This window comes from Haliaeetus albicilla, chromosome 31, assembly GCF_947461875.1.
Source record: "Haliaeetus albicilla chromosome 31, bHalAlb1.1, whole genome shotgun sequence".
In the NCBI taxonomy this organism is placed as follows: domain Eukaryota; kingdom Metazoa; phylum Chordata; class Aves; order Accipitriformes; family Accipitridae; genus Haliaeetus; species Haliaeetus albicilla.
The window spans coordinates 3,739,845-3,765,699 of NC_091513.1; positions in this window are offsets into that span (position 1 = coordinate 3,739,845).

Sequence of the window (25,855 nt, forward strand, 5' to 3'; positions counted from 1 at the left end):
ACCCGGGCTCTCTTGGCTCCTTCTGGTGTCCTGTGCGCCGGGAAGGCACAGGGAGAGAGCTGGCTGAGCCCCAAGCCGCCTCTTCTCCCTTGTGTGGCAGCTCTGCCCGAGCGAGAGCTGCCGGCAGCCGTGGGGGCACCTCTCCCCAGCTGGGGAGCTGTGTTCCCCCATCCGGCTGCACCTGCAGCATCCCCGCGGCTTACCCCAGCAGCGTGCCCACCCACAGCTCCTTCAGCGCCCGGGAGCTGCAGAAAGAGAGGAGAACCAGCGTCAGGCCCCGCTGCCCCCCAGCCCGTGGGCAGAGGCGGGCGCCTGCGCAGCCCTGCCCCGTGGGGAAGGACGCCAGAGCGGGACGAAGCCCCGTGGGGCAGGACAGAGGCACTGCCCGAGCCCTGGCTCCCCGTGTCCTGCCAGAGCAGCTGCTTTCGCCCTCCCCTTCTGGGGACCCAAAGGGGATGCGGGACCTGCCCATGCCCCCATCCCTCCCTGCCGGCGTGCTGCTTGCTCCCTGCCCAGGCTCTGCACGCAGGGCAAAGGCCGTTCTCACGATGGCGTGGGCGTGCTTGGGAACGTCTCCCGCCCGGCCGTGGCACTCACGGGAAAGTGGCAACGCAGGAGCCGCTGGGCCAGACGAGGAGGATGGAGGTCCTGTCCTCATCGCCGCCTTCCTCCTCTTCCTCGTCCCCCGCCGCCTCCTTTCCGCCGCTCAGCACCCACAGCTGGTCCAGGGCCAGGCGGAGCTGTGGGCGCACGCTGGTGCCGCGTCTGCAGAGAGCAGAGAGGAGAGGCCGGCGGTGAGCTGGAAGTGGCCTCCTGGGGGTCCCCCCGGGCAGAGCCCTGTCCCCCAACTGCCCTTGGGACGGACGGACAGCGATGGGCGCCTCCAGCACCCACCAAGGTGCCGGGGCCTGGGGCTGCTGCCGGGGTGTCCCTGCCCCGGGGCCAGGGCCAGGGCTGGAGGAAAGGCAGCTGGGCTCTGAGGGTCTTACTGCAACTTGGCGATCACCAGTTCCTCCTGGAGGAGGAGAAGGCGTCTCTCGCTCCTCTTGCGGCCCCGGGTCAGCCGCACGTCCGTGCTCAGCACCGGCTCGGCGTCAGTGAGAGCCTCCCTGCAGAGCAGAGAGCGGCGGGCATGAGAAAGGCCGCCGCCGCTGCCGCGGGTCCCGGCCGTGCCCCCGAGGCACAGGGAGAGCCCACCTGGAGCCGCAGCAGCAGTTGGCCTGGCCCATCCTGCCCGGGAGAGGAGGACCCTCGCCGTGGACCAAGGACGCGGGCCAGTCGGCGACAGCGGGGATGGGAGGCGAGGTGCCGGTGCCGGCGAGGTGCTGCTCGGCCAGATCCTGCCTCCTCCCAGCGCTCCTGTGTGCCAGCACAGCTCCGTGCTGCTGTCTCTGGTGGCTGTGGGCTCCAACTGACCAACATTCCGAGCCCAACGGACCAACATTCTGAGCCCAACGGAAAGTGGGAGGGGCACCGGGGCGAGAGTTCTCTCCAGTATGGCCGTCTCTGCCTGGCACTGGGGAGCCCCGGGCGGGCTGGACGGACCCAGCAGAGGGGAAGGACCGTCTCCCTCCACCTCTTGCCAACGCTTTGCCTACTGCAGCCCAGGAGGCAGTGAGCCGCCTTTGCCCCAGGGGCACTTTTCTGGCTCGAAATCGGTCCACTTGGCGTCCACCATCACCCCAGGTGTCTGCACAGCTGCTTTCCAGCTGGGTGACCCCAGCACTTACTGGTGCAAGGGCTTCTTCCTCCCCAGGTCTCTAGGACTTTGCTCTTCCCCTTGGGGAACTACAGGAGGTTCCCGTCAGCCCCTTTCTCCAGCCTGTCAAGATCCCCTGGGTTGACAGCAGGACCCTCCGGCACGTGAGCCTCTCCTCCCGGTTGTGTGCCACAAGCTGCCGGAGGGTCCGCTCTGCCCCATCTCCCAGACCAGGGAATGTGAACAGGTCCCGCGTGGTGCAGTGCAGGGGTGGCAGACATGCACTTTGATAGGCCATCACTTGTCACAGGAGGTTCAGAAATTTAGGGGGAAAATCCATATTGGTTTGAGTATTATTTACACAGTGCTTCCCCTTTGTATTCCTGCAAGCTCTTAAAAGGTGTTCAAAATGTCTCCTTTTTCATTTGAATGTCACAGCTCTTCACAGTGCTGATGTTGCGTGTAACATTGGATCGGGTTGTACTCTCGCATAGATCGTTAGGTAGGATGTAGCCTAGATTATTAGGTAGAAGATAGCAGATTATCTGCATTAATTGTGCTAACACCAACGACAGGAGGTTGGGTCTAGCTCTTGAGCCGAAGGATAAAAATCCAAGGCGTCTATTGAACTCAGTGGGCTACTGATCAGCAGATTGAATTCAGCATGTTCAAAAAAGAAAAGGTACGTGAGAAAGGCGTATTCCATCTTGACTGCTACAATGCCTGTTTTTGTAGGTATGACGATAAATTATCCATGCCCCTCCTGCCACCCCCTTCCAAAAAAAAAAGGACTAGAGAAAAAAGATTCAACTGCTAGAGCAATGGGGCTTTTAATAGCCAAGTAAATTTCCCCAGATCATTCCCATTCAATGAGCCACTTTGCCTGACATTCTGCCTCTACTTGGTACCAACAGAAGACTCTACTTGTGCCATGCTATGGAAGATGTAGAATTCCTCTCTGATCCAGAACTTTCCACCTACAAGCAAAACCATGGTGAAGTCTTCCTCCACCTCAACCACTCCCTGGTGCCTCTTCCCCAGGGAAAGTCTTTCCTCTCTCACTCTGTGATCATAGCTGGTCACGGGCAATGCAAGCCCCAAGCCTCAGCCACCACCCGAGGCCACCAACCCCCTTTAGCCATAAGCAAGCTCTCAAACTCCTTTTGGGCTGCAGGAGAAGCGTTGTTAATAGAAATGGATGCACACGGCACAGTCTATTCCAGAATAGCCACAGCGGTTAAAAGCTTTCCGTGTCCTGGATTGGTGGTTTTCAGGACCAGCTCCTGGGTGCCGTTGCACGAGGCTAGCGATAGCTCTATTTCATGTAGGTAATTCAGGCTTAATCCTTTGTCCCCACAGGCCCAGCAGCACAGAAAGTCACCGTGGGCTGTGTTTGAGCAGCCTGCTCCACTGGACTTGTGGCAAATGGCCACATCCCTGCTCTTCTGTTGTCCGCGTAGGGTCCTGGTCAATACAACAAGCTGTTTTCCCTGGAAATGACCATCGTGGCTAAAGACAGACTCCTCCTTGTGGACGCCAGCCAAGCTGTGGGAACGTCTCTGGCACCCATGCTGTGCCAGCTTTCAATCCCCAAGAGACTGGAACTGAGGCGGGTCCAACAGGAAGAAAATTTGCAATTGTTACTGAAAGAGGGGAGCGACCACCGGCACTGAAGAGCCATTCATATCCTGCCGAAAGCCACAGGGAAATGCAGGAAAAGTGTGGTGAGCTTAGGCAGGAATACTCCTGTCCGAGGAGCAGCACACTTGGTTATTAAGGCTTTATCCCACTTGGGTGATAAGGCTTTATCCTTGGCTTTCCCGCCGTGCTGACCGCTGTGGCTGCTGCCTGTTCTTTCCTGCACCCACCTGTGGGGCTGTCCTTGGGAAGGGCACCAGAGCCGAGAAAGCCCCTGGGAGAGGGGCGGGAAGAAGCTCTTCTCCAGAGATTTGCCAGAAGCTCTCCAGAGCATCCCTTTTCCAGCCCATGAGATGCTCTGTGTGACAAGGGAAGGTGCCCGTCGGTCCAATGGATGAGGCCCTGCAGGGCTCCCATCAGGGTCCTTTGACCTACCCATCTTCCAGCCACCACTCCAGGGGCTGGGGGTCTCACGAAGGGCAGAGCCCTGTCCCCCACCTGCTGTTGGGACAGACATTGGTGCATCCAGCCATTAAAACCTGCCAAGGCTAGCTAACTAGGAAAAAGAGATGAGCCACACTGCGCATGCCCAAAGGGCGGACACTATGTCAAGGATAACATAAATAAGTATATGATTAGAACAATATAAGCTTGCCTTGCTGTAGGTAACGGTATGCACGATAGGCAGAACGATCCCCCGTGCATCCAGCGCTGCAATAAAGAATGCCTGCTTTCTAAAACTCCAAAATCGAGCCTCAGAGAGTTTCTTCGACCGGCTTTTTCGGTTACGCACCCCTACCTCTGACTGGCAGGACAGAAGAGAAGATCGCTCGGGCACCTGTCCCTTTCACTCGTGCCACTCAAGTCCAGCTTGACCTTGCCCGGGTTTTGCTTTACCGTGTCCTGGTGCCCGCATGGAAAAGGAGCAGGGGAAAGCGGTCTGTGCTTCGAACCAGCGTGCCAGCCTCCCCGTGACATCCCGGAGCACTCCTGGGCGGTCAGCACCATGGGGCCCTCCTATTTCTTCTGGCAAAGTCTCAGCTCCTCCTCTCTTGCTCGATCCTCCTCCCCCATCCACATGCTCCTTTTCTAGGTGGTGGAAAGCATATTCTGCTTTCCCTGACTCCCACGCGGCCCCTTGGTTTCCAGCAGGCTTCCCACCAGCGCCTCTGCAAGCCTGTTCTTAGGTGCAACCAAAAGGAGAATTTTCTCTTTATTATTCCCACACCTCAGAGGCAATTCTGCTTTCACTGAACTGAATGGAAATTTGTGAGTAAAGATGATGTTTAGATTTGTCTGCACTGCCACAGTAGAGTTCACGGGGCCCTGCCCACCTTCAATAAATGTCAGCTTTGTGTTGTGGTTTTCACTGGAGTGACAGCTACTGAATTGGAGAAGACCCATGGGAGAAAATAAACTGATGACAGAAGTTTTGAACGATGGGCTTGGGAACCACAGATGTGCGTGTTTATGGAGTACCTCTCTTTCAATCTCCTGAGAGGATTTTTTCCTCTCATAACTTGCGTAGGATGGAAATCTTTTTGGTCTGGTGGATTTGGTATTTTTAACTTCACTTTTTACTGTGTTGCGAAAAAAATGCATGCAGTCTTACCATTTACATCCCACAGTGTTACCCGCTGGTCAGAAACGTCTGAGGCTTTCACATCTATTCCGTACCTCTGCTAACACTGTGCCAGTCTTGATCTGGTCAAATGAGAGCAGCTACTGCGAATAACGTTCTCGACTTCCCCATCTCCTCACTCTGGTTTTCCTCTGTTTCTCAGGCATATGCTTTCTTGAGACTGCCTATGAGGGTGAGAGATTACTAGAGTCCTTCCTTATTCCTAAAGGCATCTGAAAATTCTGTTAGGAGTCACTTGCTGTAAGATTATCTCCTGAAGTCATCGCAGAAATATCTAAGATTTTGTAGAAATTCTTTTGAGGCTCAGGAAGGTATGATTCTTTTCTTATGCTCAGTTTCACAAAAGTCTCTGTAGCCTTGGTCTCGTCTTCTTTAATGCTACGTTTCAGGATTAGTGGTTCTCCCACGCAGGGTGCCCTGCTGTTGAATTAGCCAGGCACAGCACAGAACCCTTGGTCTGGCCACGGTGAATACTTTTTTGGATAGGCTCAGATGAGCATGGTGAGTTTATGTTGTTTCAAGGATTTACTACAACATCTGTGCCTTTTTTGACCCAATACTGCAAGCTGTTTAAAGCCATACACTTCCCCCCCGCCCCACTCCAATGAACCAGTCTGAGACTCTGTAGAGCACAGGATTATTGCACTATAATATAAGGTATTAATATAGCAGCAAAGCAGTCTTCCTTGCTGGAATACCTACCTAGCCTTCCTACCACCATAATATTGTTTCATAATGTGTGTACTGGAATGAAAATGCTCATAAATGCAACACGAATATTTGCTGACTGCAGGTATTTTTACAGTGCTGATCCCTCTAATACAGAGGCAGATGTAACGATAGTCACCTGTGTACTTCTATGAGCCTGTGCAATGTTTAGGTTGTTAATGGGCTGGAGAGGGATTTCTGATGATGATTCATGCCTTATCAGAAAGGGAAGAAGTGGATGTGGAAATGGCAGGAGAGACTGGGAGCTTAAGTTTATAAATCATGGTAGCATCTGACAGTTCATCCGGTCTCAGTGGAAACTGTTTGGGAACAGCGCTAAGCACTGGATCTCGGTGAATGGCCAGAGTCGGGTGGGAGAAGGCACCGTGGCTTTATTCAGATCTTCCCTTCAGTTGACTTAAGTAAGAGTGGACAAAAACCCTCTTGCAAAGAAGCACTTTTGCATCTTCCTCCAGACTTTGAGGGGTTTTGCCTTCTGAGTTATACTAATGTACAGTCTTTAAAATATTTTCCCCTGGAAAAGTATATTGATCTATGTGTTCCTTACTTATCAAAGTGTGTTACCATTAACTATTAGATAGAGAAGCTCTGTTGTATCAGAACCACTAGAGGAATATTGTTACAGAACTGTATGGAAGTGGTGGTATAATTTAACTATGATTGCTCAGACACTCGTAGCAGGTTATTTTTATCAAAAGAATGGGTGCTGACTTGGAGTTGCTAACACTTATGGAAGCTCATTTTATGAAGCATAAAAGTGTGGGTAAAACAAGTGTGTTAAAGGTGATGGTAGGATGGGATTCAATGTGAGCCTTACATGGCAGGGGAGATTTCATGATTCAGACAACCAAGTAGGTGGCTTCCTTGTGAACTGGTATGCATGTGGGATTAATTTAGGGACTAATGCCATTGGGATCAACTTCGGGACTAATGCCATTGCACAGTTGTGGCCTGATGGTACACTTCCCTTAAAGACATTTTTAAATAGGAAGCTGAGGATTCAACTCAATTTGTACGAGTTCCTGTTTCCTCTGAGAAATACTAAGTTTTTGCTCTAAAACTAAAAGATGCCCAAGCTGAAAGAGCCTTAGCTTTCAAACAAAATCAGTGCTTTCCATGGGAAACATCCACAGGCTCTTTAAAGATGTTTTTCTAGAGGCCTTCACACATCCTCTGCAAAACTACTCCTTTTTTTTCCTAAACAGCTCTATTGGCAGTGTAATTTCTTCAACTGCCAAAACACCGTTTTGAAATGCAATTGCTAAACTGCTGTGCAACTTTGGACAAGGCATCTTTAATTTACTTTCTGTCAAATTCCAACAAAGTGGGAAAAACTATTTCTTCTTCTCTATTCACATTCTGAATGAGAATAGAATAGTTCAGCTGGAAGGGACCTACAAGTTCCTACTAGTCCTCCTGCCTGACCGCTTCATGGCTGACCAAAAGTTCAAGCATGGTATTAAGGGCATTGTCCAAATGCCTCTTCAACACTGACAGGCACGGGGCATCCACCACCTCTCCAGGAAGCCTGTTTCAGGGTGTGACCACCCTCTTGGCAAAGAAATGTCTCCTCACGTCAAGTCCAAACCTCCCCTGACAGTGTGGTAGCAAGTGTCCCTTGGTGCCTTGGTAAGGAACGGTGAGGAAACCGTGCATGCTCTCTACATCTCTGCAGAGTTCCTGCAGAGGGAACCAAACCCCTGTCTTTCACCTCTGGCATCACCACAACCAAAGGAATGTCTGTGGCCTACATGCCCTTATTTACATAGTCTGAAGGTACAGATCCATTTTGGCACCAACGCACAAAATGGCAAGGAGACTACCTCTCTTAATCTCTCAGTACTCAAAATACTAAATCCTAAAGGAAAAGGAGACTTGCCAGGGTTTGAGGTAAGATCCGAACATCTTCCCACAAACTGAGGTAGGCAAAGAACTCTCAGAAAGGTTCAAGTCACAGGTGAGCTGTGGAAGTTTCACCCATGGCTGAAGCGCCTTTGCTATCCCGTATAAACACGGCCAACGCGTGTGTTTAATAGAAAGGCTGTGCAGCTGGGTTTCAGTGGGACAAGGGGATGTGACGGCAATAGCAGCAATGGGCTATTTTGACAGTTTGGAAGAGCTGTCTGTCCTTTGCCTGGCTGGGCTTTGGTCACGGATCCAAATGGTCCACGTCTGAATACGACCAACCTTTCCTTCCACCACACCGGGGTCACCTCCGCGCACTTGTTTCTCAAAGCCTGGCTTACTTCCGTGGCGGGCTCTTGGCACCCACCATCCCAACCTATGGCTCTGGTTACACTTTGGCTTGCCTCCAGGCTGCGGCTGCCGAAATCACCCCCCTTACGCCCCACGAAAAGGGGTTGTGTCCAGCCACATCAAGTCCCTGCTCCTCCTGGCTGCGGGGTCGCACAGGCTTTAGCTCTGGCGCAGAGAGGGGACGGCTAATAGGGGCGGTCTCTGCGCTGCACGCTTGGTTCCTGCCATGGCCCGAGAGAAGAGGAACAGCACCAGGCTTCTCCTTGCGAGCCGAGTGGCAGAGCAGGCGCCAGGGACACCCAGCAGCTGGGCCCAGGGCATGGCCGCCAAGGGCAGGGAGAGACCCCTGGGCCTCCTGGGCACAGCGACAGCCCGTGGAATGATTGCTGGAGGTGACTTGTCGGTATGACACACGTCCCCCCGCCGCCCCTGAAGGGAAGGTGAACCTCCAGGGAGGAACGCAGTGCACACGTAAAGAATCGGTTCTGTGGTAGCTCCCTAAGCAACGTGACCTGCAACTTTAGACGTCAGCAACACCAGGGGAGCTTGGTATGCTGACTCTGAAAAGGAACACAGAGGGTGGAGCGGAGCCGAGACCTCGTGGCCAGGTTCTGTGATCGCAGGGATAGGGAACCGGAACGATCGGAACGAGAACGCTTGCTCCCTGCATTGAATCCACTGAAGCAAGGAGGTAACACAATGGGGGTTCTGTTGAGCTAATGCCCTGCTTCTGGTTTCTATCACACATGCCCAGTTCTGGGGTACTCACACGCAACAGCAGGTCCTTTGGGTGAACTTTGCTCATTATAATACCAAAACACACCTCCACCCCCAAAGTTACCCATCTCCAAGGTGCGACCAACCCCCACTGAGCACGCGCTCTGAATTTTCTCTAGCGTATGCCTTTAAAAGCAAACCGAGAGAACTTTATACCAATCAAAGGAGAAGTATGTGTGACTAGAGTCACTCAAGCTCCACCGAAAAACTCAGAAAACATAAAAGGGCTTAAGAGAGGAGAAATACCAGGGAAGACACCATCACAGACAAGTCGGGAGGACATCGCTGACTTCTGGGATCAGCCGATGGGCTGAGCCTCTCTCCCCCCCGCCATAGGGTTGCCTATTGTGTGAGATTCGAACACTCGGCTGTACCGAGTGCTTCCCCGGGAAACTTAGAATTCTTTAGAGCTCTTTTCTTTCATCATTTAACGCGCTTGTAGGCAACGGTATTGTCACCTGCACGTGCTTTGCAGACAGTCTATTTATCACGGGCAATCCAAAAGCACCTGTACCGTTGCGTTAATAAACTCCGCTGCTCATTCATCTAGTCGTGATGAAAAACAAAAGAAAAGAGAAAGCCCCAAACCCAAATGTAAAGGAGCCTCAGCGCCGGAGGACGAGCTCTCCTCTCTCAAAGCAGCCTGGGGGAACCACGGGCAGAAGAGGTGAACCCAGCCCTGGGCTTGGGGTTTGAGGACCCCTCACCGCTTCCACAGCCACCCTCCCTGGGTGGAGAACTGCTGCAGCACGTTGAAGGCAGACAGCAGGGCCCAGCTCTGCACCACCAGCGCTTTGCCGGGACACAGGCTTCCTGAGCAGAGCCTGGACCTCCCCGAGCACCTCACCGCAGACAGCCAGAGCACACCCAGACACCCAGGCATCCTCCACGTGGAGGCCACTTCCCACCCCGGCTGGCCAACGCAACGGGCTGCCTACCTTCTTCAAGGACGTCAGCAGTTTGATGCTGACGAAGCCCATCTTGTTCTTCTGGACATGTTTCAGGAGGAAAGCATCCTTGGCCAGGTTCTCGTCAGAGAGGTGGAATTCCACCTGGGACGCAACCCTCCTGACCAGCTGCCGGTCAGGGACTGAGTAGCTGCAGTCCAAGAGATCAGCCCCCAGAACATCGCTCGCATCGCAGAAGCTCCCGGCAAAGCAGCAGGGACACGGGTGTGACTTGGTGGCCTTTGGGATGTGCAGCACTGCCCGGTCCCAGCCACAGCGGTGCAGATGGCAGAGTGTTGAGGAGCGGGGTGGCTCAGCTGCGCTCTGAAATGAAACGGAGTTTTATGGTTTTAGAAGTGCGCTTGCCTTCACGCCCCCAGCATCGGTCCCTGCCACAAGTTACGCAGCAGATGGCCTTGCACAATCTTGCAGCCAGAGGTGCCTCACCAACAGAGCGCCATCTCTTTAATTAACAGGATACAGGCCAGGAGAGATCTTTGGCCTCCGGTTCACGGCAGTTGTCCCGACTCCCCCAGGCCACACACTGTTCACACAGCGGGAGCGAGAGGCCTGTGTCCTTGGTACCAGGGGGTCCTTGCTAGTGCCGAATCCTCCAAGCACGAGGAGGGGATGTACTAACCCCATCCCTGGGGTCCCGTAGAGCGCAAACAGCCCCAGCGCCCCGACACCGGACGTTGGGCAGAATCCAGTCCTTTTCTGGGAGCACGCGGCGGCGGGTACCGTCTCCTCCTGGGTGTCACGCACCCAGGGAAAGCGCCGCCCCCTCCGAGGGGGATCCAGAGCTGCTGCTTTTCCCATCAGGAGACTAAAAGACCTGACAGCACTACTGGAGCGAGGGCTGGGGGAAAGCGTGCCACCGAGCGACACCGCGTGACCTTCCTTCGCGCCCTCGAGGTCCTTTTTCCTATTTCTGCCTCGCTCCGGTCAACGCAGCGAACAGAAGCACGGGCAACAGTCGCAAACGCATTTGCCATCTGGCGCAAGGAGGCTGCGGCTGCAGCTTGGTCCCCGCTCGGCTCGGCTGAATCAACTTGTTCTTCTTCCCCCACCGGAAAAATACTGTTGAAAGCAAAGAGGATTTGCACCCGCAGACCCTGAGAGCCGCCTGTAGGCCCCGGGGGCACCCCAGCCTCCCTTAACCCTTTCCCTCCCCAGGAGGAGCTGGGGAGGCTCTTGGGGGTGGGGCGGAACACAGGGAGCCCCCGCATTCCTTCCGGGGAGACGCCAAAGAGTCCTTGGCAGCCAACAGCCAGAAGGGACCATGGCACGGCCACCAGTGCAGCTCCCACTGCCTGGGCCCTGGGGCCCCTCGGCGCCCCAGCTTTTCCAGCCATTCACGCTCCCCAAAACCTTCTACCCCCGAGGTAGGGACCGACCCCAACCCCTGCAGCCCAGGGACGCTCTTGGGGGGCAAGAGCAGAGGTGACCGCCGGCCATCGCTCCTCTCTCTCTTAGGCTCAGCCAACCTGTGCCGCCTGCCCGCGCGGGAGCAGCCCTTCCCTGCAGCCCAGCCACCCCAGGCCCCCCAGGCACCACCAGCAGGTATGGCACCCCAGTCTGCTCTGGCACCTTCCCCATCCCCATCACACCCCTTCCCCCGACACTTTTCACATGGGGGTTCAGCAAGCCCCGGTGAGCATCCTTGCCCTCACCCGGGCGGCGCGTGCCCAGGAAAGCCCATCTGCAGAGAATTTCCCAAATATTTGGGGCCACCTCTCCCGTTTCACCTCCTAGATGCGAGTCTCCTCCCCGATTTGCAACCCCGTCCCACCGGCACAGCAGCTCACCCTGTGGGGATCGCCCCGGCCACAAGCTCCCCACGCCCCTGGCCCAGAGCTGGGGGATGTCGGCCATCGGGGCCGGCTCGGCGGGTGCCCCTGGAGAGTCCCCCCGCCCCAGCACGGCTCCCCCTCACCCACACAGGGCTGCAGAGGGCTCCATGTGGCTGCCTCTTCGACCCCCGCGTCTTCCGCATCCAGTGGACAACCACCCACCTGCCTCCGCCGGCCACCGCCACGCTCGGCCAAGGCGCCGCTTCTCTGCCGGGTGCTGCCCTGTGGGGTCCCGGGGGCTGCGGGGCCCCCCTGGCCTGGGCAGCCCCAGGGACCCCCCAGGGCCAACCACGATACCTCGCACCCTACAAAAATCAGAGGAGTGGGGTGGCCCCAGCCCCTCCGGCGCTGCTGACAGCCATCCCCGGCTACCAGCACATCGAGGGGCAGCTGGCGAAGATCAACATCTCCAGCACGGCCACCCCTGCGGGGGCACCCCCGGGCAGCGACATCCCCCCGGGGAGCGACGTCCCCCCCAGCCAAGCCCTTGGAGATGCCCTTGCCGTGGCTCTCCAAGAGGCCCTAATGCTCTTTGATTGCTCCCTGGGCGGGCTGGCGGTCAGCCAGCATGCTCCCAGCAGCAGCCCCATGCCTGGGGACGCTGGTGGAACCGGCGCAGCCACCCCCCACCGCGACTTCAGCTCGCTCTCGCTGCCTGAGGAGATGCTCACCCCTGACTACTGCATCCCCGAGCTCAGCGACGCCATGCTGAGCCTCAAAATAGTCAACGGCGGCGGGATGGAGCCCCAGGAGCCGTGGCAGGATGCGGGGATGGACCTGCCACCATCCCCACCTGCCACGGCAGGCAAGCGGAGGAAGAGGCAGGCGCAGAGCTCCTTGCCAATGCCACCCAGCAAGCGCAGGGCTCTTGCGGCCAACGTGGGGGTGTGAGGCGGGGGCGGGGATTAGACAGGGGTGAGAGGGATGGAGATGGGGGGAGTGGGGGGTGGGAGAGGAGGGGGGGTACTTGTTGAAGGGGGCGCCGGGGAGGGGGGTAGGGAGGGGTTAGACCAGCTTGGATGGGACCTTTCCTCTTGTCTTTTCAATTAAAAGCTCCTTCTCCAGAACCGCTCCGTGCCTGTGTGGGAGGGGGAGGGAGAGCAGGGGGCACCAAGAAACAGCACCCAAGAGGTGCAAAAGCCCCGCTGAGCCCCAGATCCGAGCCGGGGAAAGCCCCGAGGGGAACCGAGCCACCCCCAGGGCCGAGTCACCACCAGCGGGGCAGGCAACGGTGGGGCGGGATGCGGACGACTCCCCTCTCCCCTTCCCCAGGGGGAGCAGCCCTTTGGTGGGGAAGCCAGGACAGACAGCTCCCTGCAGGACTCACGGACACGGCCCCACGCAGAAAGCAGCACAGAGCCCCTGCGACAAGGACAGACCTCGGGGGCCGGGGGGGACACGGGCACACACGACAGCAAGGGCTGCAAGGCCTTCGTCTTGAACACCACCAGCGTCCCCTCCAGCGGGGACAGGGCTCGGTGCAAAGCCCTTCAAAGCCTCAAGACCATCACGGCCTTCCTCGGGTCCCACTGACCTCAGCCCCGGAGAGCCCAGCTTTGCCTCACTGACACAGCAAAATAACCCCAAATCACCCCAAGAATGGCGAGGGAGGGAGCTGCAGGCCACGCAGGGACCCTCCTCCCCTTGTCTGGCTGCACCTTGGGCAGCTGCAAGACCGGGAAGTGGCGGGGGGAGAAGGGGGGGAGTGGAAATCAGAAGGAAAAAAAAAAACAACCAACCCCCCAAAAAAACCCAAATCACTGCACCGGCCAGAAAGAGCCTGGAAACTTCATCCCTCTTTTATTGCCCATTTCCCATGCGAGCTCCACGACCTGGGAGCAACGCAGCCAACGGCACCTTCGAGAAGCAGCCTCCCCTTTCTGGGTCTGGCTTGCAGAAGGTGCAGGGTGAGGTCCCCGTCGGGGCGGTCCCCCAGCACCGGGGGGTCGGGGGGGGGCCGAGCCCCTTCCTTCGGGCAGTCCCAGTGGTGCCGCTGGGGCGGCGGGAGCTGCGCTGGACCCTGGGCAGGCGCAGTGCCGTCGGCGACAGCACGGCGCAGCTCCCGGTGCCACTGCTGCTCAGCGTCTCGCCTCGCACGCTGACTCGCCCCAAGCATTGTCCTTGCTCCAAAACCGTCCCCTGGAGCAGCTGCACCGCCACCGCCCGCAGCTCTCGGGGGCCACAGAGGGTTATTCTGCTCAAGAGGAGGAGGAAAAAACAAAAGAAAAGAGAAAGCCCCAAACCCAAATGTAAAGGAGCCTCAGCGCCGGAGGACGAGCTCTCCTCTCTCAAAGCAGCCTGGGGGAACCACGGGCAGAAGAGGTGAACCCAGCCCTGGGCTTGGGGTTTGAGGACCCCTCACCGCTTCCACAGCCACCCTCCCTGGGTGGAGAACTGCTGCAGCACGTTGAAGGCAGACAGCAGGGCCCAGCTCTGCACCACCAGCGCTTTGCCGGGACACAGGCAGCCTGAGCAGAGCCTGGACCTCCCCGAGCACCTCACCGCAGACAGCCAGAGCACACCCAGACACCCAGGCATCCTCCACGTGGAGGCCACTTCCCACCCCGGCTGGCCAACGCAACGGGCTGCCTACCTTCTTCAAGGATGTCAGCAGTTTGATGCTGACGAAGCCCATCTTGTTCTTCTGGACATGTTTCAGGTGAACTCTGCTCATTATAATACCAAAACACACCTCCACCCCCAAAGTTACCCATCTCCAAGGTGCGACCAACCCCCACTGAGCACGCGCTCTGAATTTTCTCTAGCGTATACCTTTAAAAGCAAAGCGAGAGAACTTTATACCAATCAAAGGAAAGGTATGTGTGACTAGAGTCACTCAAGCTCCACCGAAAAACTCAGAAAACATAAAAGGGCTTAAGAGAGGAGAAATGTCAGGGAAGACACCATCACAGACAAGTCGGGAGGACATCGCTGACTTCTGGGATCAGTCGATGGGCTGAGCCTCTCTCCCCCCCGCCATAGGGTTGCCTATTGTGTGAGATTTGAACACTCGGCTGTACTGAGTGCTTCCCCGGGAAACTTAGAATTCTTTAGAGTTCTTTTCTTTCATCATTTAACGCGCCTGTAGGCGACTGTATTGTCACCTGCACGTGCTTTGCAGACAGTCTATTTATCACGGGCAATCCAAAAGCACCTGTACCGTTGCTTTAATAAACTGCGCTGCTCATTCATCTAGTCGTGATAATTTGTTAGCGCAACCAAACTCCCTAAGTCTGGTCATTCTCGTGCGTTGAACGCAGCTAAGCCAGAGTGCAGTACGCTATTAAGGCCATCCCTCATCGTGATAGTTCAGCACATTGAACGCGACCACCCTTAGAGCGTCGAATTGGACATCACTCAGAAATTAAACCCAGCCGTCCCTAGCCCCTCTGACATCTGAGGATAAGCTGGAACGCAAGGCGGTTTATTTTCTGCCAAACTTCTGGACTCAGTAACGCCACACAGCCCCCGGGGCCGGCGCCCCAAAGGCCTTCCTCCGAAGGATGCTGGGCCGAGGGGCGGCGGGCAGCGCTGCGCACGGGGGGCCCCCTCACACCACCCCCCCGTGTCGCAGTGCCACCACCCGGCAACGCAGCAGTCACAATGCCCCGGGGCACTATAAAAGGGGCAGCCTCCCCTGTCCCACTGCCAGTCTGCCTGGCAGGCGGCCCAGAGACATCCCAGAGGAAGTCTGTGAGGAGCCGCTGGAATTACTTGCCGGGCGCTGAGGGAGGAAGACCGGAGGCTGCACCAGGCTGCTGGAGACGAGAAGAACCACCAAGCCCTGGAGGTGCCCGAGGCCATCAGGCTTTTTTGGATGGAGAGCTGTGGCAAGACCAAGGGAATGCCTTCTTGAGGAGCACTGCAGAGCTTGCCGTCCTCACTCCCTGCGGAACCAGTGGCAGCAGCCGTAAGAAGTGGGATGCAGAGATGTTGCCAGGGCTCCCAGTGCTTTGGAGCACCCGCTGGTGGCCCGAAGGCGTGGGAAGGATTCTTGCCCCCAAGGTCGATCAGGCCGGGGGCACTTGGCCACTCTCGGAAGCCCCGAGGTGGCTCCAGGTTCAGGGAGAACAGGGCTTGGGCATCCCCTGGGGGGCGTGACCAGCCTGCGGGACCAGGAGGCAGGTCTTGCTCACACGTGCTCAGGGAATAGCCGATCGCCAGCTCTGGGGTCAGGAAGGAATTTTCCCCCGGCGCAGATTGGCACTGGGCCCCGGGGGTTTTTTGCCTTCCTCTGCAGCACTGAGCAGGACCACTTGTCAGGGCTCCTCCGGTCCATTTTGGCTAGGTTACTGCCTGCTGCTCGTGCAAGATCTTGGGTAGCAGCCCCAGACTCCTAAAAGGAAGCTACCCTCGAGGTTTTTTCTTTTTTGGAGGAAGCTCTCCCCTTTGGGATCCACCTGTGACTCCTCCCAGGCATCTCCCAGAGCCTTTTGGCCTTTTCATAGCTATCTTTTCTTAGGATCTTAGGTCCGTAAAGCAGAGGCCAAAAGATTCTGGGAGATGCCTGGGAGGAGTCTCGGGTGGATCCCGGAGGAAAGAGCTTCCTCCAAAGGAGAAAAATCATCCGGGGTAGCCTCATTAGACAAGTCTGGGGCTGCTACCTGGGATCTCAGCTCCTTATAAGAAAAGGCCAAAAGACTCTAGGAGACGCCTGGAAGGAGTCACAGGGGGATCCCGGAGGGCAGAGCTTCCTCCAAAAAAGAAAAAAACCTCAAAGGTAGCTTCCTTGGAGGAGTCTGGGGCTTCTACCTGAGACCTTAGGTAGGTAAAGCAAAGGACAGAAGACTCTAGGAGATGCCTGGGAGGAGTCTCAGGTGGCTGTCGGAGTTGAGAGATTTCTCTACAGGAGAAAAAAAATGTCTTGAGCTACTTACTTGGAGGAGTCTGGGGCAGGTAGCTGGGATCTCCGGTCCCGAACGCAGAGGTCAAAACATTCTGGGAGACGCCTGGGAGGAGTCTTGGGTCAATCCTGGAGGAGAGAGCTTCCTGCAAAAGAGAAGAATCATCTTGGGTAGCTTCCCTGGAGGAGTCTGGGGCTGCTACCTGAGATCTTAGGTACGTAAAGCAGAGGCCAAAAGACTCTAGGAGGTGCCTGGGAGGAGTCTCAGGTGGCTGTCGGAGTTGAGAGATTTCTCTACAGGAGAAAAAAAATGTCTTGAGCTACTTACTTGGAGGAGTCTGGGGCAGGTAGCTGGGATCTCCGGTCCCGAACACAGAGGTCAAAACATTCTGGGAGACGCCTGGGAGGAGTCTTGGGTCAATCCTGGAGGAGAGAGCTTCCTGCAAAAGAGAAGAATCATCTTGGGTAGCTTCCCTGGAGGAGTCTGGGGCTGCTACCTGAGATCTTAGGTACGTAAAGCAGAGGCCAAAAGACTCTAGGAGGTGCCTGGGAGGAGTCTCAGGTGGCTGTCGGAGTTGAGAGATTTCTCTACAGGAGAAAAAAAATGTCTTGAGCTACTTACTTGGAGGAGTCTGGGGCAGGTAGCTGGGATCTCCGGTCCCGAACACAGAGGTCAAAACATTCTGGGAGACGCCTGGGAGGAGTCTTGGGTCAATCCTGGAGGAGAGAGCTTCCTGCAAAAGAGAAGAATCATCTTGGGTAGCTTCCCTGGAGGAGTCTGGGGCTGCTACCTGAGATCTTAGGTACGTAAAGCAGAGGCCAAAAGACTCTAGGAGGTGCCTGGGAGGAGTCTCAGGTGGCTGTCGGAGTTGAGAGATTTCTCTACAGGAGAAAAAAAATGTCTTGAGCTACTTACTTGGAGGAGTCTGGGGCAGGTAGCTGGGATCTCCGGTCCCGAACACAGAGGTCAAAACATTCTGGGAGACGCCTGGGAGGAGTCTTGGGTCAATCCTGGAGGAGAGAGCTTCCTGCAAAAGAGAAGAATCATCTTGGGTAGCTTCCCTGGAGGAGTCTGGGGCTGCTACCTGAGATCTTAGGTACGTAAAGCAGAGGCCAAAAGACTCTAGGAGGTGCCTGGGAGGAGTCTCAGGTGGCTGTCGGAGTTGAGAGATTTCTCTACAGGAGAAAAAAAATGTCTTGAGCTACTTACTTGGAGGAGTCTGGGGCAGGCAGCTGGGATCTCGGGTCCCGAACGCAGAGGTCAAAACACTCTGGGAGATGCCTGGGAGGAGTCTTGGGTCGATCCCAGAGGAGAGAGCTTCCTGCAAAGGAGAAAAATCGTCTTGGGTAGCTTCCTTGGAAGAGTCTGGGGCTGCTACCTGAGGCATTAGGTAGTTAGAGCAGAGGCTAAAAGACTCTGGGAGATGCCTGGGAGGAGTCTCGGGTGCATCCCGAAGAGGAGAGCTTCCTCCAAAGGAGCAAAATCATCTTGGGTAGCGGCCTTGACGAAATCTGGGGCTGGGCATCCCCTGGGAGGCGTGACCAGCCTGCGGGACCAGGAGGCAGGTCTTGCTCACGTGCTCAGGGAATAGCCGATCGCCAGCTCTGGGGTCAGGAAGGAATTTTCCCCCGGCGCAGATTGGCACTGGGCCCCGGGGGTTTTTTGCCTTCCTCTGCAGCACTGAGCAGGACCACTTGCCAGGGCTCCTCCGGTCCATTTTGGCTAGGTTACTGCCTGCTGCTCGTGCACCACGAAGATGGCCTCTCGTGCCCTGCAGCTAGGGGGAGGAAGGCTTTTTTTCCCCCACGGTGGGCTAGCAAGTGTCCCCGGGGGTTTTTTGCCTTCCTCTGCAGCACTGAGCACGGCCCCTCGCCAGGGCTCCTTTGGGCCGTTGTGGCTAGGTGCCCGCTGCTCGTGCTCCACGAAGGTGGCCCTCGTGCCCCGCATCCGGGGGGAGGAAGCTTTCGGACTCCCAGGCCGGGCTCCAAGGGATGCTCCCGGGGGTTGCTTCTTGTCCTCTGTAGCACTGAGCACAGCCCCTTGTCAGGGCTCCTCTGGGCCCTTTCGCCTAGCTCCCTGCCTGCTGCTCTTGCACCTCCAAGGCACCGCTCGTGCCCTGCCTCTCTCGGGCTCTCTTGCCCAGTGCAAGTCTGGAGCGGGAGCGGGAGCGAGCTCTGCTCTTCCCTTAGCTCCATTTCCCCAGGGCTTATGGCTTGGGCAAAACAGCCTGTGCTTGGAAGGGCTCCAGGCTTGCTGCCCCATCACGAGCTGCCACTTTTCACCTCTCCCTGCACGCAAATCAAGCGCAGGGCCGGCACGAGAGCGCCTTTTGTGCATCGTTGGCCAAGAAGCACAGCGGCGGAGCAAGTTGCCGAACGCAAAAATACGCTTTTCACCTCTACCTGTCATACTTTGGAAAATACCCCACGGTACCACACACCTCCTCCTCCTCCTCCTTCTTCTTCTTTTGTGTGTGGTCGGTCCTGATCCTCATTCTGCACGTTCTCACTCTTCAGGAAACAGGGACTGCTTGGCCTGTATTCCTCCTGCTACTTTCTGTAGCTCTGGGACTTGCCTTTGCCAGGCTGCAAAGGATGTTTTCTCAAGCTCAACTGAAGAATGCATCAGCCTGCTCCTGGCTACACAGGCACATTGTGTTAAGGCTTGTGAGCATCAGCTCTGAAACAGACTCAGAAAAATAAAAATAATAGCCTGTTTCCACTTGCAACCTTTGTGTTATGTGTCCTTCAAAGTGGTTCTGGAGCTGAAACCCCCCTGGCGTTTCAGGCAAATAACAGTCTCGTTGGTATTTGACTCATGGTGAGCACAGGGAACAGAGCAGAGTAGAACAGAACAGAATAGAATGGAATAGTTCAGCTGGAAGGAACCTACAACCATCATCTAGTCCAATTACCTGACCATTTCAGGGCTGACCAAAAGTTCAAGCATGGTATTAAGGGCATTGTCCAAATGCCTCTTCAACACTGACAGGCACGGGGCATCCACCACCTCTCCAGGAAGCCTGTTTCAGGGTGTGACCACCCTCTTGGCAAAGAAATGTCTCCTCATGTCAAGTCCGAACCTCCCCTGACAGCGTGGTAGCAAGTGTCCCTTGGTGCCTCGGTAAGGAACGGTGAGGAAACCGTGCATGCTCTCTACATCTCTGCAGAGTTCCTGCAGAGGGAACCAAACCCCTGTCTTTCACCTCTGGCATCACCACAACCAAAGGAATGTCTGTGGCCTACATGCCCTTATTTACATAGTCTGAAGGTACAGATCCATTTTGGCACCAACGCACAAAATGGCAAGGAGACTACCTCTCTTAATCTCTCAGTACTCAAAATACTAAATCCTAAAGGAAAAGGAGACTTGCCAGGGTTTGAGGCAAGATCCGAACATCTTCCCACAAACCGAGGTAGGCAAAGAACTCTCAGAAAGGTTCAAGTCACAGGTGAGCTGTGGAAGTTTCACCCATGGCTGAAGCGCCTTTGGTATCCCATATAAACACGGCCAACGCGTGTGTTTAATAGAAAGGCTGTGCAGCTGGGTTTCAGTGGGACAAGGGGATGTGACGGCAATAGCAGCAATGGGCTATTTTGACAGTTTGGAAGAGCTGTCTGTCCTTTGCCTGGCTGGGCTTTGGTCACGGATCCAAATGGTCCACGTCTGAATACGACCAACCTTTCCTTCCACCACACCGGGGTCACCTCCGCGCACTTGTTTCTCAAAGCCTGGCTTACTTCCGTGGCGGGCTCTTGGCACCCACCATCCCAACCTATGGCTCTGGTTACACTTTGGCTTGCCTCCAGGCTGCGGCTGCCGAAATCACCCCCCTTACGCCCCACGAAAAGGGGTTGTGTCCAGCCACATCAAGTCCCTGCTCCTCCTGGCTGCGGGGTCGCACAGGCTTTAGCTCTGGCGCAGAGAGGGGACGGCTAATAGGGGCGGTCTCTGCGCTGCACGCTTGGTTCCTGCCATGGCCCGAGAGAAGAGGAACAGCACCAGGCTTCTCCTTGCGAGCCGAGTGGCAGAGCAGGCGCCAGGGACACCCAGCAGCTGGGCCCAGGGCATGGCCGCCAAGGGCAGGGAGAGACCCCTGGGCCTCCTGGGCACAGCGACAGCCCGTGGAATGATTGCTGGAGGTGACTTGTCGGTATGACACACGTCCCCCCGCCGCCCCTGAAGGGAAGGTGAACCTCCAGGGAGGAACGCAGTGCACACGTAAAGAATCGGTTCTGTGGTAGCTCCCTAAGCAACGTGACCTGCAACTTTAGACGTCAGCAACACCAGGGGAGCTTGGTATGCTGACTCTGAAAAGGAACACAGAGGGTGGAGCGGAGCCGAGACCTCGTGGCCAGGTTCTGTGATCGCAGGGATAGGGAACCGGAACGATCGGAACGAGAACGCTTGCTCCCTGCATTGAATCCACTGAAGCAAGGAGGTAACACAATGGGGGTTCTGTTGAGCTAATGCCCTGCTTCTGGTTTCTATCACACATGCCCAGTTCTGGGGTACTCACACGCAACAGCAGGTCCTTTGGGTGAACTTTGCTCATTATAATACCAAAACACACCTCCACCCCCAAAGTTACCCATCTCCAAGGTGCGACCAACCCCCACTGAGCACGCGCTCTGAATTTTCTCTAGCGTATGCCTTTAAAAGCAAACCGAGAGAACTTTATACCAATCAAAGGAGAAGTATGTGTGACTAGAGTCACTCAAGCTCCACCGAAAAACTCAGAAAACATAAAAGGGCTTAAGAGAGGAGAAATACCAGGGAAGACACCATCACAGACAAGTCGGGAGGACATCGCTGACTTCTGGGATCAGCCGATGGGCTGAGCCTCTCTCCCCCCCGCCATAGGGTTGCCTATTGTGTGAGATTCGAACACTCGGCTGTACCGAGTGCTTCCCCGGGAAACTTAGAATTCTTTAGAGCTCTTTTCTTTCATCATTTAACGCGCTTGTAGGCAACGGTATTGTCACCTGCACGTGCTTTGCAGACAGTCTATTTATCACGGGCAATCCAAAAGCACCTGTACCGTTGCGTTAATAAACTGCGCTGCTCATTCATCTAGTCGTGATGAAAAACAAAAGAAAAGAGAAAGCCCCAAACCCAAATGTAAAGGAGCCTCAGCGCCGGAGGACGAGCTCTCCTCTCTCAAAGCAGCCTGGGGGAACCACGGGCAGAAGAGGTGAACCCAGCCCTGGGCTTGGGGTTTGAGGACCCCTCACCGCTTCCACAGCCACCCTCCCTGGGTGGAGAACTGCTGCAGCACGTTGAAGGCAGACAGCAGGGCCCAGCTCTGCACCACCAGCGCTTTGCCGGGACACAGGCTTCCTGAGCAGAGCCTGGACCTCCCCGAGCACCTCACCGCAGACAGCCAGAGCACACCCAGACACCCAGGCATCCTCCACGTGGAGGCCACTTCCCACCCCGGCTGGCCAACGCAACGGGCTGCCTACCTTCTTCAAGGACGTCAGCAGTTTGATGCTGACGAAGCCCATCTTGTTCTTCTGGACATGTTTCAGGAGGAAAGCATCCTTGGCCAGGTTCTCGTCAGAGAGGTGGAATTCCACCTGGGACGCAACCCTCCTGACCAGCTGCCGGTCAGGGACTGAGTAGCTGCAGTCCAAGAGATCAGCCCCCAGAACATCGCTCGCATCGCAGAAGCTCCCGGCAAAGCAGCAGGGACACGGGTGTGACTTGGTGGCCTTTGGGATGTGCAGCACTGCCCGGTCCCAGCCACAGCGGTGCAGATGGCAGAGTGTTGAGGAGCGGGGTGGCTCAGCTGCGCTCTGAAATGAAACGGAGTTTTATGGTTTTAGAAGTGCGCTTGCCTTCACGCCCCCAGCATCGGTCCCTGCCACAAGTTACGCAGCAGATGGCCTTGCACAATCTTGCAGCCAGAGGTGCCTCACCAACAGAGCGCCATCTCTTTAATTAACAGGATACAGGCCAGGAGAGATCTTTGGCCTCCGGTTCACGGCAGTTGTCCCGACTCCCCCAGGCCACACACTGTTCACACAGCGGGAGCGAGAGGCCTGTGTCCTTGGTACCAGGGGGTCCTTGCTAGTGCCGAATCCTCCAAGCACGAGGAGGGGATGTACTAACCCCATCCCTGGGGTCCCGTAGAGCGCAAACAGCCCCAGCGCCCCGACACCGGACGTTGGGCAGAATCCAGTCCTTTTCTGGGAGCACGCGGCGGCGGGTACCGTCTCCTCCTGGGTGTCACGCACCCAGGGAAAGCGCCGCCCCCTCCGAGGGGGATCCAGAGCTGCTGCTTTTCCCATCAGGAGACTAAAAGACCTGACAGCACTACTGGAGCGAGGGCTGGGGGAAAGCGTGCCACCGAGCGACACCGCGTGACCTTCCTTCGCGCCCTCGAGGTCCTTTTTCCTATTTCTGCCTCGCTCCGGTCAACGCAGCGAACAGAAGCACGGGCAACAGTCGCAAACGCATTTGCCATCTGGCGCAAGGAGGCTGCGGCTGCAGCTTGGTCCCCGCTCGGCTCGGCTGAATCAACTTGTTCTTCTTCCCCCACCGGAAAAATACTGTTGAAAGCAAAGAGGATTTGCACCCGCAGACCCTGAGAGCCGCCTGTAGGCCCCGGGGGCACCCCAGCCTCCCTTAACCCTTTCCCTCCCCAGGAGGAGCTGGGGAGGCTCTTGGGGGTGGGGCGGAACACAGGGAGCCCCCGCATTCCTTCCGGGGAGACGCCAAAGAGTCCTTGGCAGCCAACAGCCAGAAGGGACCATGGCACGGCCACCAGTGCAGCTCCCACTGCCTGGGCCCTGGGGCCCCTCGGCGCCCCAGCTTTTCCAGCCATTCACGCTCCCCAAAACCTTCTACCCCCGAGGTAGGGACCGACCCCAACCCCTGCAGCCCAGGGACGCTCTTGGGGGGCAAGAGCAGAGGTGACCGCCGGCCATCGCTCCTCTCTCTCTTAGGCTCAGCCAACCTGTGCCGCCTGCCCGCGCGGGAGCAGCCCTTCCCTGCAGCCCAGCCACCCCAGGCCCCCCAGGCACCACCAGCAGGTATGGCACCCCAGTCTGCTCTGGCACCTTCCCCATCCCCATCACACCCCTTCCCCCGACACTTTTCACATGGGGGTTCAGCAAGCCCCGGTGAGCATCCTTGCCCTCACCCGGGCGGCGCGTGCCCAGGAAAGCCCATCTGCAGAGAATTTCCCAAATATTTGGGGCCACCTCTCCCGTTTCACCTCCTAGATGCGAGTCTCCTCCCCGATTTGCAACCCCGTCCCACCGGCACAGCAGCTCACCCTGTGGGGATCGCCCCGGCCACAAGCTCCCCACGCCCCTGGCCCAGAGCTGGGGGATGTCGGCCATCGGGGCCGGCTCGGCGGGTGCCCCTGGAGAGTCCCCCCGCCCCAGCACGGCTCCCCCTCACCCACACAGGGCTGCAGAGGGCTCCATGTGGCTGCCTCTTCGACCCCCGCGTCTTCCGCATCCAGTGGACAACCACCCACCTGCCTCCGCCGGCCACCGCCACGCTCGGCCAAGGCGCCGCTTCTCTGCCGGGTGCTGCCCTGTGGGGTCCCGGGGGCTGCGGGGCCCCCCTGGCCTGGGCAGCCCCAGGGACCCCCCAGGGCCAACCACGATACCTCGCACCCTACAAAAATCAGAGGAGTGGGGTGGCCCCAGCCCCTCCGGCGCTGCTGACAGCCATCCCCGGCTACCAGCACATCGAGGGGCAGCTGGCGAAGATCAACATCTCCAGCACGGCCACCCCTGCGGGGGCACCCCCGGGCAGCGACATCCCCCCGGGGAGCGACGTCCCCCCCAGCCAAGCCCTTGGAGATGCCCTTGCCGTGGCTCTCCAAGAGGCCCTAATGCTCTTTGATTGCTCCCTGGGCGGGCTGGCGGTCAGCCAGCATGCTCCCAGCAGCAGCCCCATGCCTGGGGACGCTGGTGGAACCGGCGCAGCCACCCCCCACCGCGACTTCAGCTCGCTCTCGCTGCCTGAGGAGATGCTCACCCCTGACTACTGCATCCCCGAGCTCAGCGACGCCATGCTGAGCCTCAAAATAGTCAACGGCGGCGGGATGGAGCCCCAGGAGCCGTGGCAGGATGCGGGGATGGACCTGCCACCATCCCCACCTGCCACGGCAGGCAAGCGGAGGAAGAGGCAGGCGCAGAGCTCCTTGCCAATGCCACCCAGCAAGCGCAGGGCTCTTGCAGCCAACGTGGGGGTGTGAGGCGGGGGCGGGGATTAGACAGGGGTGAGAGGGATGGAGATGGGGGGAGTGGGGGGTGGGAGAGGAGGGGGGGTACTTGTTGAAGGGGGCGCCGGGGAGGGGGGTAGGGAGGGGTTAGACCAGCTTGGATGGGACCTTTCCTCTTGTCTTTTCAATTAAAAGCTCCTTCTCCAGAACCGCTCCGTGCCTGTGTGGGAGGGGGAGGGAGAGCAGGGGGCACCAAGAAACAGCACCCAAGAGGTGCAAAAGCCCCGCTGAGCCCCAGATCCGAGCCGGGGAAAGCCCCGAGGGGAACCGAGCCACCCCCAGGGCCGAGTCACCACCAGCGGGGCAGGCAACGGTGGGGCGGGATGCGGACGACTCCCCTCTCCCCTTCCCCAGGGGGAGCAGCCCTTTGGTGGGGAAGCCAGGACAGACAGCTCCCTGCAGGACTCACGGACACGGCCCCACGCAGAAAGCAGCACAGAGCCCCTGCGACAAGGACAGACCTCGGGGGCCGGGGGGGACACGGGCACACACGACAGCAAGGGCTGCAAGGCCTTCGTCTTGAACACCACCAGCGTCCCCTCCAGCGGGGACAGGGCTCGGTGCAAAGCCCTTCAAAGCCTCAAGACCATCACGGCCTTCCTCGGGTCCCACTGACCTCAGCCCCGGAGAGCCCAGCTTTGCCTCACTGACACAGCAAAATAACCCCAAATCACCCCAAGAATGGCGAGGGAGGGAGCTGCAGGCCACGCAGGGACCCTCCTCCCCTTGTCTGGCTGCACCTTGGGCAGCTGCAAGACCGGGAAGTGGCGGGGGGGAAGGGGGGGAGTGGAAATCAGAAGGAAAAAAAAAAACAACCAACCCCCCAAAAAAACCCAAATCACTGCACCGGCCAGAAAGAGCCTGGAAACTTCATCCCTCTTTTATTGCCCATTTCCCATGCGAGCTCCACGACCTGGGAGCAACGCAGCCAACGGCACCTTCGAGAAGCAGCCTCCCCTTTCTGGGTCTGGCTTGCAGAAGGTGCAGGGTGAGGTCCCCGTCGGGGCGGTCCCCCAGCACCGGGGGGGGCCGAGCCCCTTCCTTCGGGCAGTCCCAGTGGTGCCGCTGGGGCGGCGGGAGCTGCGCTGGACCCTGGGCAGGCGCAGTGCCGTCGGCGACAGCACGGCGCAGCTCCCGGTGCCACTGCTGCTCAGCGTCTCGCCTCGCACGCTGACTCGCCCCAAGCATTGTCCTTGCTCCAAAACCGTCCCCTGGAGCAGCTGCA